The 14,536-nt window shown below is 35.1% G+C and overlaps 1 pseudogene; it reads left to right on the top strand.

The window, feature by feature from the left end:
• Positions 1-1,229: 1,229 nt before the first annotated feature.
• Positions 1,230-5,847, top strand: LOC120158697 (annotated as a pseudogene).
• Positions 5,848-14,536: the final 8,689 nt, after the last annotated feature.

Raw genomic sequence — 14,536 nt, 5'->3', positions numbered from 1 at the left:
CTTTGTGATCTATTTTCTTCAAATGTGACATTAAATTTTGTTCGTATACCCCATTCATTCAGTTCTAGCCTTTTGGGTAGTTGTGGGAGTTAATAGAGTCGTTGGGGAAAATTCCCTTAATTAACGCTGCCTAGAAACCTTGAGTACCTGATAGAGATGTGACAACGGATGAATGAATATTGCTCTTGTCGAAGAATCAAACCTAGAATGCTCTAGACTTGATCAAATAACGAGAGAAAGAGATGGTGATGTGTGCGGCGATAAAGGGATAAGTTGTAAGAGCTAGGGTTGCTGGAAATTGAGACAAAATAAGCGTTAAGACAATAAAAAACAAGGGTAATAAAAATATAAGGGAAACAAAGACAAAGGATAAGATAGTATATGAAGAACTTATCCAAATTAGGGTTTTCAACTAAAATTGATCCTGAAACGGAATAAAACAAGTGAGTAGGAAATGAATAGATAATTAAACAAGGAATATGAATATGAAAATGGAAATGAAAATGGAAATGATAAATAATGAATGGATTAAGAGAAAACTAAGTTTGAAATTTCCCCTGGTATATAGGTGTTAACGCAAACTTTGTGGATAAGGTGGTTATGGCATGAACTTGATGATGATGATGATAGAGGTGATGAAAGTCGATGGATAATTGTCACACGAAACCCCCTAGTCGTAATTAAATAGGGAAACTCAATAATTGACTCTAACCAACCCTCCTAATTGCAGTTGTGAGGCAAACCAGAGTGTGATGATCTTTCTCACAAAGAACTTGAAGATAAATCAATGAACAGAAGATTCAAAGGCACAAGTAATCAACACTTTCAAAGATAAACTCTCAATGTATTGTATTCGAGGAAAGATTTAATTACAATGGCGCGAGGAGCATCCTTTATATAGTGTGAAAGAGTCCTTGTTGTAACATGAATAAGACTTAAAAATAGGAATAAAATAACAATAAAAATACTATACTATTCTAATTAAAGTTGGTGGCACAATGTGAGCCATTGATGTAGTGTTTGATCCAATGGTGAAGATGAAAACTAAGAGTTTGAATGTATTACTAAGTCCTTTAGCTTGTAGGATGTGATGAACTGAAGGCAACTCTAGACTGGAAAGTATGCAACTCCTTTCATTGCTTTTAACCATAGTCACATGGATCGCGATACGCTCGGTACGGGAAGGTGGAACGGGATCGCAATTCTCTAGGTCCCTAAAATTTGGTACGATGGGGGTAGACTTCTTTCGGATTGCTCTGGAACGCGATTTCGAAGGTATTAAGTGTGTGTATATATTGCCACCTAATGTATAAAGATAACTAAAATAGAACATACAAAACTTGAAGGTCAAATGCCTGAAACAACATAAATAAAAAAAACTTGGGATCGAAATGAAATGCATGTAAAACTTAAGAACCATATTGGAAAGTTACAGAACCTCTGAGCAAGGACCAAAACACAACTTGAAACTAAAGGGGGCCTTTACGTGATTAAACCCCTATTAGAATCAGGTTCTAAAAGATGTATCCATAGTAATATAAATAATTTTTTTGGGTTTCAAAAAACCATAAGCCTTCATTTTGTTCAACAAACCATAAAAAGAGAACTTGGGAGTTCTCTGCATTCTCTATCGACGGAGAGAGCACCGCCACTCAACGGCGTGATCCACGACGGCCGGAACCTGACATAAAAGGCCCAAAACAACCCTCTCAACCTCCTAAACTTGGATCTACAACCCTTTTCCCCAAAAACCAAGAAAAAAAAACTTTAGATCTAAGAAATTACCTCTCGACCCCTTTTGAATGAGGTGACCTTCGAGTTTTCTGACGCCTAAAGCAGATAAGCTTTCATCTTTCTCTTTTCCTTTCTCTTTCTTTTCTCTAGTATTTGTTTTTTATTTTTGCTTACTAAATAATGGTTGATGGGTGAATCTCGTTTGCGGTTTTTTCTTTTCCTTTCTTTCAAAATAAACACACACACACTTAATACCTTCGAAATCTAAAGAAAGACGATGAATAGCTCCTTCCATAGTCAATTTTGGATCGTCGTACCGAATCACGATTTTGAAGCGACTGGAATGCGTTTGTACCGCTTTTTGGATCGCAACGTACGGTACGTAGATCGTGGGCTGTTGAGCGATTTCTATGACTATGCTTTTAACTAGTTAACATATACCAATTATTAGTTTTGTTTCCGATAAATGTTGAAGTATCATATCTATGATGCCTTTCATGTGATTCTGAAATTATAAAGATAGTGGATAAACATGCCTGAAGACACTTATTTGAATTCTAATTTGTTATGTTGGTTTTAGAAAGGACTTCCTACTGTTAAAGCACATCCTATATTCATTATTTGAAAGGTGTCTTGAAGGTGCATTTTAGTTAATTCAATCCTCTAACAATGTGGTTTTGACAAGGTGCTGTTTTTCTTAAGGGACACATGCTAAAACTGAAGGGTACACTGATATACAATATATGAGGTTAAAAAGTTCCGAGAAGATCAGCAAAATGACCCGAGACCACAATGGCTTCAGGAAGTTGATCATAGTTTTAACAAGGGCAGGGAAGCTTTTTGCCTTGCATACCGGAGATGGATGCATTGTCTGGTCTCGCTTGCTACAGTGTCTACGCAAGTCAGAAGCCTGTCAATATCCAATAGGATTTAACTTGTGTCCATGGCAGGTTCCTCATCATCATACTTTGGATGAAAATCCATTTGTTCTTGTAGTTGGAAGGTGCGGTCCAAGTTCAGATGCACTAGGTGTACTTTCTTTTGTCGATTCATATACGGGAAAGGAGCTTAGTCCGTCAAATCTTGATCATTCCATTGCACAAGTTATTCCACTGCCATATACAGATTCAACGGAGCAGTGACTCCATCTGCTAATTGATGCTGATAAGCAAGCGCATTTGTACCCCAAAACTCCTGAGGCTATTGGTATTGTCCAACGAGAGTTTTCAAACATATACTGGTACTCAGTTGAGGATAATATTGGCATCATCAAGGGGTATGCTTTGAAGAGCAAGTGCAATGGCAATGTGGCTGATAAGTTCTGCTTTGATGCTAGGAAATTGGGGTCTATTGTGTTGCCCTCAGAATCATAAAAGATCATTGCAACTGTCACTAGAAAGCTGAATGAGGTAAACTATGTCTAATTGTTTATGATTTTATTGTGCTTTAGTGTCATGTGGTTTAAAGGTGTTAAGCAACGTAAAAGATGGCTTACTTCCAATTGTGCATGTCCTTCTGTATTATTTGAATGTCTATTGGTGTGTGTGAATGCTGCCTGCACCTATAATCAAATTGAATGCCACGTGAAGAGTTTTGCAGGCGGTTCATACTCAAGCTAAGCTTATAGCAGCAGACCAGGATGTCATGTATAAATATATATCAAGAAATCTGCTTTTCGTGGAAACTGTTGCACCCAAGTCCAGTGGCGAAATTGGATCTGTTACACGAGAGGAATCATGGTTGGTTATGTATCTTATCGACACTGTAACGGGTCGTGTATTGCACCGTACGACTCATCATGGTTCACAGGGCCCTGTCGAAGCTGTAAGTTCGCATTTTTTTTCTCATGTTGGTGTCACAAGCAGCTATTCGGAGGGATGTAATTGATGATGTTCTTTCGTTTCTTGTAGGTTTTTAGTGAGAACTGGGTTGTCTACCACTACTTCAACCCAAGAGCGCGCAGATATGAGATGTCGGTCATCGAAATTTACGACCAGTCTCGGGCTGTAAGCGGATAAACTTAAATCACTTATCTTGAATTTACTTATACCTTCAGTTCCGTTAAATTTATCATTTCCAGCTTAAATACTATCCTCAGGACAACAAAGATGTTTGGAAGCTTCTTGTTGGAAAGCACAACCTTACTCACCAATTTCTTCGTATTCTTGATCAGAGGTCGTAACAAAATCACAATCCTATTTTTTCACCCATTCTTTGAAAGCTATAGCAGTGACATAAACAGCAAAGGGTATAACTTCAAAGCAGCTTCTCATCGGCACGATTGCTGATCAGGTTTGTCAAAATTTTCAGAAATTTCGTTTTATAGAGTTAATAGTTGTGCTGTTCTCTATAAATGGTAGGGAATGAATTAAACATATTTTTTACAGGTTTTGGCACTGGATAAACGATTCCTGGATCCCCGTCGATCAGTTAACCCCACACAAGCAGAGAGAGAAGAAGGAATAATACCACAAACAGATTCATTGCCAATCATACCTCAGGTCAGTTGCCCATTTGTGTGTGTGTGTGGATGTAGTTGGCAATGACACACTGTTTTATTGATATGCCTCTGTACTAACTACTAAGCATGCAACCTGACATTGTTAAACATGAACACAACACACACACCAAAATGACGCAAACATGGAACAAATGGGCGAATTTGTCAATTTTTTTTAATATAAATATAAAACATGTTAAAGCCGTTTATGGAACAGAAAAATACATGAATACAGTACGGATACACAACTGAGCATGTCTCTGTGATTGATGTCTTGTTTACAGTCCTATTTTACCCCTAACTTTTGAGTGGAAGGTCTTCATGGTACTTGCTTCTCATTACAATCGTGGCGCTCGTAGCCGCAATCTTTGTTACCTGGATTTTGTCTCAGAGGAAATAACTACAAGACAGGTGGAGATAAAAAGTACGTTTCTGATCATTTCATTCAACCCCCCCCCCTTTGGATTTACAGATGATTTATGATCTGAATTTTCCTTCAAATTTTTGTAAATCTGGAATAAGAATTTATGGTCGTCCTTTCATGATTTTAGTATTTTTTTTATCATTTTGGAGATTTTAGGCACTCTACGGAGAATTGTATGGCTATGAAATTAAAACTCCAAAACCTCATCGCAGAGGGGTTGCTATGTTTTGAAGATGGGAAACCTAAGCTCCTAAAAAACTCAAAACTGGTCGAGAAATAGAGATCTTCAAATCACCGTCTTTCTCATGATGTTCAAGAGTCAAACATTCAAAGTAAACATTTTGGTCATCATTCACAAGATCTTCAAGAAAGTAAAGTAAACAATTGTAAGGAGACAGTGATGTCAAGGGAAATTCTACCCCGTTTTCCTTCAGTTTCGTGCAGCAAGTTATATTACAAGTTACTCCAAGCCCATATTATTGCTCCATGTAGGGCTAACCCTTTGTTGCTTCCTTACCCGAATTGGTATAATGAGAAAGTTTCTTGTGAATATCATGCTGGAGCCCAAGGACACTTCATCAAGAATTATGGTAATTTCAAACAACGGGTTCAAGACCTGTTAGTTCGTGGAATCATAAAAGTGGATGCTAATAATCAGTCTGTTTTGGTCAAATAATTGGGAATTAAACCCCAAAATAGAGTTGATAATATCAGAACAATTGAATTACATACACAGAGGACGAGGAAAACAATATATTTGTGCCAAAGATAAAAGATTCAACTCTCAATACCTCTCTGATTATAAATGATGAAAATGAAGTGAGAGGAGAGGTAATTCAAGATTGGCCCATAGGTCTAAGAAGGAATAGAGCAGATGTAACTCAAAAGACACCTCAGACACCTATATCAGATTTTCTGAAAAACAAGTGAGACAGGGGGCAATTTAAGGAGTCTGGTGAATAATACCCCAATTGTAGCTACAATGAGCATTCAGAACCAAGACAAAACTGTCATCGCCAAGGAAATTTTTTCTAGATCTAAAATTGAGCCCAATTTTCAATCGAGGAAGAAAAAGATGATGATGAAATTTTACCAAGAAATTGCTCAGGAGGAAGCAGAGATTTGTGCATCTGAAGGTTTATCTAAAGAAGTTGACACAAAAGGTGATCAAGAAAGGAGGGGCAAATGAGGACAAGGACTCTGGTCCAATTATGCACCCCATATTCTAGGAGTAATGGGGCATGCTAAATAAACAAGTGGATGTTGTTATCTACCACTGTAGTACTTCATGTTTTGAGCATCTTGTTTGAACTTGTTTTTTTTGTCTTTTCTAAACCTTTTTAAGGTTATATAAATAAATTTGTGTTGCTTTTATGGTTATGAGCAAGGAATCAAATTTTAATCTTAAAATTTTTTAGTATCAAGTAAATTAAATATTCTTTTAATTTTTCAAGAATTATAGATCTTTTGTAAGTGGTAAAATTAGACCTCTCATAATCCATACAATTACCTGATCTATTCTTAATCTTTATCAAAACAAAATCCTGACACTACATCTATCTGAGACTATGAAGTAATGTCTCTACTTGTTTTTGAGACACCAAATCCATATGTTTACTTTTTTGGGTAGAGATGATTTGTTTATAACACTACCTTCCACCATATACACGACTTCAAAAGTCACACATTTGTCCTTCTAGATACAAAACCATCATACCGGTGAAACCAAAAGTACCAAACTTTCAATTATCCATTAATCTTTCTGCATGAAGAGACGAGATGGGGCATCATAGATCAATTTGTCGAAGAGAATTTCGAGTAATTGGGGTAGGCTCGAAGAAAGAAGATGAAGAGGATAGGAAGAAAGTAAAGGTCAATGTTTCTGAAATTAAGTCTCCCACCAGTTGGGTAACCCAACAATTCTTCCAAGCCGGTATGATTCATCAAGAGTTTAAGCCAAACCCTAATGATTGTGGAGATTATTGATATCACCAGGAAAAAGGACATGAAATTCAGCTGTGTCTTGAGTTTATGGGATTGATACAAAAGTTGATGGACAATAAAGAGATATAATTCTTCTAAAATGATGAAGGAAAACGAGAAGAGGATATCTGTACATCAGAAGATTCCAAGCCCATGCATAGAACAAGTGAGTCTGTGATTATCATTGTAAAACCATCTGCAATGAATCCTGTGCCAACAAAACCAAAAATGGTTATCACAATTCCTTTACCATTTCCGTTTAAGGATACCCACAAGGTACCTTGGAATTACACTGCCAATATTTCAATGGTATGAGGATCTGCTTCTTTGGAGAAAATAAAAGAAAAATAGGAAGCACAGGGAATTGATTTGACAACTGAAACAGTGAGTGAAGTAGGTTTTTTGATAAGAAGTGGGAGGTGCTACACTCCTGATACATCGAGAGAAACATAGAAGAAAAAAGAAAAGGGAAATCTGTAGTGGTACCATATAAGGTATTTAATGATGAGCCCGTAACTGAAACACAAGAACAAGAGTTTTTTTAAATTCTTGAAACATAGTGAGTATAGTGTAATTGAGTAGTTACACAAGCAACAAGCACGAATTTCGATTCTGGATTTGTTGATAAATTTGGAAGTACAACAAAATGCTTTAATGAAGGTGCTTAATAAGACATTTATCCCTGTGGATACCTCTTTTTACAAAGGCTTCTGTGTATGAAATGATAAACGACATTCTTTCATTTATCCCTTCAAAAAAAAAGAAAAATATATCCTTTGTTTTCCTCATTTGAGCCTGAATAATTTTTCTTCTGATTCAACCTTAACCAAGGATCACCCTCTACATTTGGGGGGGGGCAAGGTGAAGGATATATTCTCATAGGAATTAAGATCGTCAATCCAATTTTATTACGAAGACAAATCTCCATGAAGTAAAGAGTTTTGAACTACAAGGTAGGTCAAATATGTGGTGCTTGAAGATCAAATCCAGTCAAGAATAACAAATGTAAGAGGAAAAGGAGGTCTCAAAAGCAATTGAAGTTTTATACACATCTATCAGAGAAAAAAAAGAAAAGAAAATAAGAGAAAATAAGGAAAAAAGAAAGAAAAAAAAAGATAAAGAAAAAAGAAAAAAGAAATTGAATCAAAATGGGTGACTCATTAAGCCTCAGGTTATAAGGTTGATCAAGTGCAATTAGTTCAAAGATTCATATTCAACAAGAAGAACAAGAAATGTTGGAGATATAAGAAAATGAAAATGAACCCAAAAATTGGTAATCTAGAGGGATCCAGAAAAAGAAATGATGAAAGATAAGTAACAAAGAAGATCCAAGTCCAACATGGCAAGATTGAAGGCATCAGAGTGAATTGATCATTGGTTCAATTACCCTTAAACACTTGTTTGGGCCTTTTTATCCATTTCTTTAGTAACCATGAGTCTTAGTCTACGTTACGTACCTGAAATGTCCATTCTAATCATAAGTGGATTTTTAAGTAAAAGAGACTATCTTCATATTTCATTCCGCATCTCAGGATGATTTTCACTTGCAAAAATTGGGGGTTCAAGATTTAAATTTTGAATAACATTTTGAAGTCAAAGGAGGATTTGAGTTAGAAACCTAAATAGGTGATTCGAGTATTGAATAGTGCAACAATGACATAAGAGACGATCTTAAGCTCTTGATAAAGCACCGAACATCCTAAAGATGTTCCTGAGATTATGGAATCAAGAAGTATTTCTATGAGATGAGCATAACAACCATTTCTTTAAGATTAGTGGACGCTCAAAGGGACATGTATGCTGGACCAACCTGAGATACCTTATTTTACCATAATCAACCTACACATTAGATCAGTCAATAATTTTGACACTTGCCATAGGATTATGATTTTTTAATGATTTAAAAGAGTAATTGATTTATTTGATATTAATTAAACTCATGTTTTGTGATTTGATTTAATTCTGAACCTGTAAGGGGTAATACTTTACAAAATTCTTTCATTATTTGATAAAAAAGGAGGAAAAACATTTTCAAACAAGACAGTCTCAAATGAGGAAGGTCCTTAAAGCAAGTTGATGCCTATATTGGAGAAAAAATAAACGATGCTAGAATGATGAAGCACTTCACTTTTTTGAAAGCAAGTGGTCTGAAAGATCATAAGGGCTAGAGGAGAGAATTTGTAATGCTCTCTTGTGACATTATCAGCAACCTGATAAGAAGAGGATGATTTTTTCATTAGGAAAAGGGGTACATATCCCATTACATAGCAAAAAAAAAAAAACAAGAATGTGAACAATCAAGTAAATGATTACCTCATTCAGAAGAAACACATATCTCAGACATTTCGTTTAGAATGATTGATCACTTCTTAAGTTTGTTACAACATGAAGATAATCCCTCAAGGTACTTAACAACATTGTTGTTTAGTAACAATGAAATGAGAGCATTCAAGATTAACAGATTTGGTCATGAAGAAAGCCACGAATACTCACAATGAGGCATTATCAAAGTTGTACCTCGTGGGAATCATGAGATTCAAATTAAATGGACATTGAGAGTGAACCTTTTGACTTGAACGTTGGATGTATTTTTGAAGGTTCATATTATCCATGTGGGTATCTTTAAGGCTCACATCAGCATGAAAAGATAGAAGTTATCCACGTGGGGATCTTGAAGGCTCATATATGCATGAAAAAAAAATAGAAATAATTCATGTGGGGCATCTTGAAGGCTCACATCAGCATGAAAAAGACATAAGTAATCCATGTGGGGCATCTTGAAGGCTCACATTAGCATGAAAAAGACAGAAGTGATCTAGGGGCATTTTGAAGGCTCACCTTAGTATGAAAATTTGGGACATTTTGAAGACCCATTTCAGACAGAAATGATCCATGTGGGGCATTTTGAAGGCTCATATCAGCAAGAAACAATTTTGAATACCTTTTGAACGTTCATATCAGCAAATGATAGGGCATGCTAAAGGCCCATATCATCATGTGTCAAGATCATTGATTTGAGAAAATATTTCCAATGAGACAAAAAGGTATGAAGAATGAAAATGGTGAAACAATGATAGTGGAGCTGGATATACATAATTGCTTTGTTTATCATACAGTTGAATTATTTTGATGATTTGATGTTGGCAGTTAAAGCATCCCACTTGAGGTCTCACTGAGTTTTGTTCTTAAGTGATGTTCTACAAAAGCACCAAACATTATACAAAGATCTTCACTGACAAGAAATCTGGGCAGAAGCCATAAGAAAGGATGAATGTGTTGTCAAATGTCTACGAACCAGTAATTATGGCTGAACCAATGTTGAGATCATATGGTGTTTCCATTTGTTGATCTGAGATGAAGTTTGAGTTCTTCAACCCCAAGGTTAGAAGTGAGAAATGATGAAGATTTCTTTCCACAAAGAGGCACTGGAATTTTAACAACAATAAACTAGTGGAGCCAACTAAGGTCAAACAACAAATTGTTATTAAGCATCTCGACATGATATGGTCTGAATGGTCTTGTTCGAGATCCAATTAGAAGTGGAGACATGAAAGGAATTAGGATAAATCTTCCTTGTGATGTGTTTCAAGAGTCAAATCAGAACATACACTATTCTCTTAATTAATCTCTGCTGAGTTGGGCATATCTACATCTGTATTCTTCAAAGATGATAGATTCTCTTTTCAAAGATGAAAGTTTTATTGGATTTCTACATAAGTCCAAGCAAAGAAAGTTGGTGTTATCCAGGACAAAATGGGGGCATCAAGGTCATAATTCTAACTGCAGCAAGAGTTCCATAAATGAAACATTTCTTTTGAGACTTTAATGAAGCAAAGAAGACACAAAGATGCAAGTGGATCAGATGGTTTCTCACAAATGCAAGCTTGACAATATTAGTTGCTACACTGATATTTGAAGTAAAACACTGGAAATGAATGATCAAGTGGAAAAAGACTGAGTTAGCCATTTTGAAGTCAAATGAAGATTGCGTCAACATTCATGCATTAATAAGAACATCATTTGCATAATAGAAAATGCATTACATTGATACATTTGATTTCATTCAAACATGAGGTTTTACAGGTTTTCGTATAAAAAAAATCATGATGAAAAATACCTTACAAATAGAATGTAGAATCCAAACCTCAAATACAAGAATCACTTCAAGAGAGGCAAATATTTGAAAAATAGATGGACGCAATCTACAGGATAAACATTATTTTGAAGTGGGGCATGTTACCCAACTAACAAATTGTTTAGAAAAAAAATGAGAAAATGATTTCCAAAGTTTCTCATTTAATATTTTCTAAAAATAAAATTGTTGAATAGTAAGAAAATGATTTTCAAAGTTTCTTACTTAGTAAACTATTTCCCTAATTTGTTAAATCCTTCGGGTCATTTGTAAGCCTTCCGAGCAAGATGATAAGGCCTCTGTGAAGGATGTTAAGGCCTCTGAGAAGGATGTTTTCAAATGATATTTTAGAAACTAAGCCTTTTGGGGTTTCCTAATTATCTCAAAAGAGTTTTTAAAGGAAGCTAAGCGTAACAAAGGGGTTCCTTGACAACTAAGAAACTAAGCCTTCGGGGGTTTCTTGATTTGTAAGTTCTTCAGGCCATCCATAAGACCTTCAGTTCAGGATGTTTTCAAATGAGATTTTAGAAACTAAGCCTTTTGGGGTTTTCTAATTATCTCAAAAGAGTTGTTAAAAGAAGCTAAGCCTAACAAAGGGGTTCCTTGACAACTAAGAATCTAAGCCTTCAGGGGTTTCTTGATTTGTAAGTCCTTCGGGCCATCCATAAGACCTTTAGTGCAGGATGTTTTCAAATGAAATTTTAGAAACTAAGCCTTCGGGGGTTTTCTAATTATCTCAAAAGAATTGTTAAAGGAAGCTAAGCCTAACAAAGGGGTTCCTTAATAACTAAGAAACTTAGCCTTCGCGAGTTTCTTGATTTGTAAGTCCTTCGGGACATCCATAAGACCTTCAGTGCAGGATGTTTTCAAATGAGATTTTAGAAACTAAGCCTTTGGGGGTTTCCTAAATATCTCAAAAGAATTGTTAAAGGAAGCTAAGCCTAACAAAGGGGTTCATTGACAACTAAAAATCTAAGCCTTCGGGGGTTTCTTGATTTGGAAGTCCTTCGGGCCATCCATAAGACCTTCAGTGCAGGATGTTTTCAAATGAGATTTTAGAAACTAAGCCTTCGGTGGTTTCCTAATTATCTCAAAAGAGTTGTTAAAGGAAGCTAAGCGTAATAAAGGGGTTTTTTGACAACTAAGAAACTAAGCCTTTGGGGGTTTCTTGATTTGTAAGTCCTTCGGGCCATCAATAAGACCTTCAGTGCAAGATGTTTTCAAATGAGATTTTAGAAACTAAGCCTTCGAGGGTTTCTTGATTTGTAAATCCTTCGGGTCATCAGTAAGTCTTTCGAGCATGATGCTTAAATCCTTCGGGTCATCTGTAAGCCTTTCGAGCAAGATGAAAAGTCCTTCGTTCCATTAATAAGACCTTCGGGAAGAATATTTTCAACATTTTCATTGCTTGATTCATGACATTTCGAATCAGTGACGACTCACTTGAAACAAGAAATTTTATCTTACTTGAGATAGTTCCCCTTCAAACAAATTTCTTTACATTCATTTCACATTATTATCCATGTATATTTGACAGGAATTCCAGAGATTAGCAAAGATTTCAGCAAAGAATTACCATACTTTTCAAGCTTTGAAAATATGGATTTCAGCAAAGATTCGAATCCATCACTTGAGGATTCAATAATAGTGTCTTAATTAAGACAAAAACTTGTTGTCTTTTCGTCATTGCTCTATTCTTTTTAACACAAAAATGAGCAAAGAGTGGCAGCTGTAGACACTAAATTTTTACTCCTTTTTATTATTAATATTATTATATTATTATTAATAAATTATTATTATTACAGGCCCAATTTACAATAATTGACCCAGAGGGTCCAGATACAAATACCGAAGGCCCAAACCCGAAGAGAAGCCCAGATAGCAAATTCAAACCCGGTCCATACCTGATCCGGTCCAGACCCGGCCCAACTGACCCGATCCAGATATAACTAGGGTTTCTTAAACCCTATCTTCAACCGCCGATAATATCATTTGTTTGATCTGAAGAGATCCAATGATCTAAAATAAAGCAGCAGAAACCCTAGGGTGATTTTGGTGCCGCCTTCAACCACTCCGCCACCTCCAACTGCTCCGCCGTTATGTTTCCCAGTCATCTGCTGCCACGATGCCACTCTCAACCAAAGCTCCCAGAAGATGATAGGACCACCGTACACATCGCATCCCTTCGGTGACTCACCAAAGGGCACTCTCGCAATCAGTTTGAAGATATCAGTTTCGAATGACTATAAAAGCCTTCGATTTACCTGCAAATAAATGACAGAGAGTAAGAACGGAGAACACACCTAACCAATACAAGCAAGAAAGATAATAGAAAACAAAAATAAGAGAGAAGAGATTGAGAACTTACCATTATTGGAGAACCCAAAATACCAAAGGTATTTCTTTAGATCAACAGAATTCTTAGGCTTTTTAGGGAAAACGGGGGTTAGATTCAGCTTTAGGGTGTTCGGATCTTCGATTTGGTGTATTTTTATATTTTTCGGCCACCGTGAATAGTGACCGAAGGTGGATGGAATAGTGATTGATGGTGGCTGGCTGCTGGACAGGCTGTGACCGCCTCTCCCTCCGGTGAGGGAGTTTAGAGAAAAGGGAGAGCTTCTCTCTCCTTAAATAGAGAAGCAAAAGAGAAGAATGAGAGAGTTTATCAATTTTGGGCTATATAAGGCTTATTTATACCCTCCTCAAAACTACTTCGTTTGGGGAGAGACTTCTGTGTAATTTTGTAAATGCGCAAATAATTTATGTGCTCCCTTAGATTTGTAATCTTTTTAATTTAGTCACTGAAATCATATTTATGTGCCTTTTAATTTAGTCTTCAAATTTTATTAAATTTATATTGTAGTCATTGCACTATATTTATATATATTTAGGGTAAATAACATATTTAGTCATTATTGTTTTAATAATTTTTATTTTGATCCTGAATTATTATTTATGTTTAAATTATATTACTAGAATCTAGTTTCTTAATAATTTGAATTATGACTATTAATTTATATGTTTTGCAATTTAATCTTATATTTTATTTTTGTCACTATTTAATTGAAGTTTTATTTTATTATATTTCAATATTTTAATTTAGTATTTAATTATTATTATTTTTTATTTTATTTTAATCATGTGAAAATATATATGAAAGGTTTAAATTTATTTATTTTTAAATATTAAGAAAGGTTGTCTTAAAGTAACTAGATGTCATATTCTGATATTTTAAAATAAATTAATATTTTGCTTATAAAAAAACTAAAAAATATATTTATTTTAGTTTTGGTTATATCAAATTATTTCATAGAAAGAATTATTATATTCTTATTATTTTAGTCAGAAAGAGAAATATTCGTCCTAAAGTATTTTAGATATTAGTTTATCTTCGATTGAAAATAATGGAATATTTTCTATTTTTCCTTAGAATTTCCTGTTAAATAAAATCATGCGATTGAATCTGAAATAATAGAATCGTAAATTAAATTTATATTCAAATTCTTAAATTTATATTATCAGAGACAATTTATAATCAACGGGTACCAATTTTGGGCGTTGTAGGATGCTAATCCTTCTCTAAACGTAACCGACCACTCCCTTTTATTTGCTAAAAAGAATGAATTTTTGGTTATATGCAGACCGGTTAATCTTTTAAATAGTTTTTTCTTAAAAACTCTTTTAAAAGATGATTTTTAGGTATTCGACCTACCTAACCCAAAAGGTTCGATGGCATCTCCAAAATATTTCTTTAAAAAACCAT

This window comes from Hibiscus syriacus, unplaced genomic scaffold, assembly GCF_006381635.1.
Source record: "Hibiscus syriacus cultivar Baekdansim isolate YM2019G1 unplaced genomic scaffold, ASM638163v2 tig00111330_pilon, whole genome shotgun sequence".
NCBI lineage: Eukaryota > Viridiplantae > Streptophyta > Magnoliopsida > Malvales > Malvaceae > Hibiscus > Hibiscus syriacus.
Note: the sequence above shows the minus strand (reverse complement) of the source record. Positions and strands in the feature narration are given on the sequence as shown.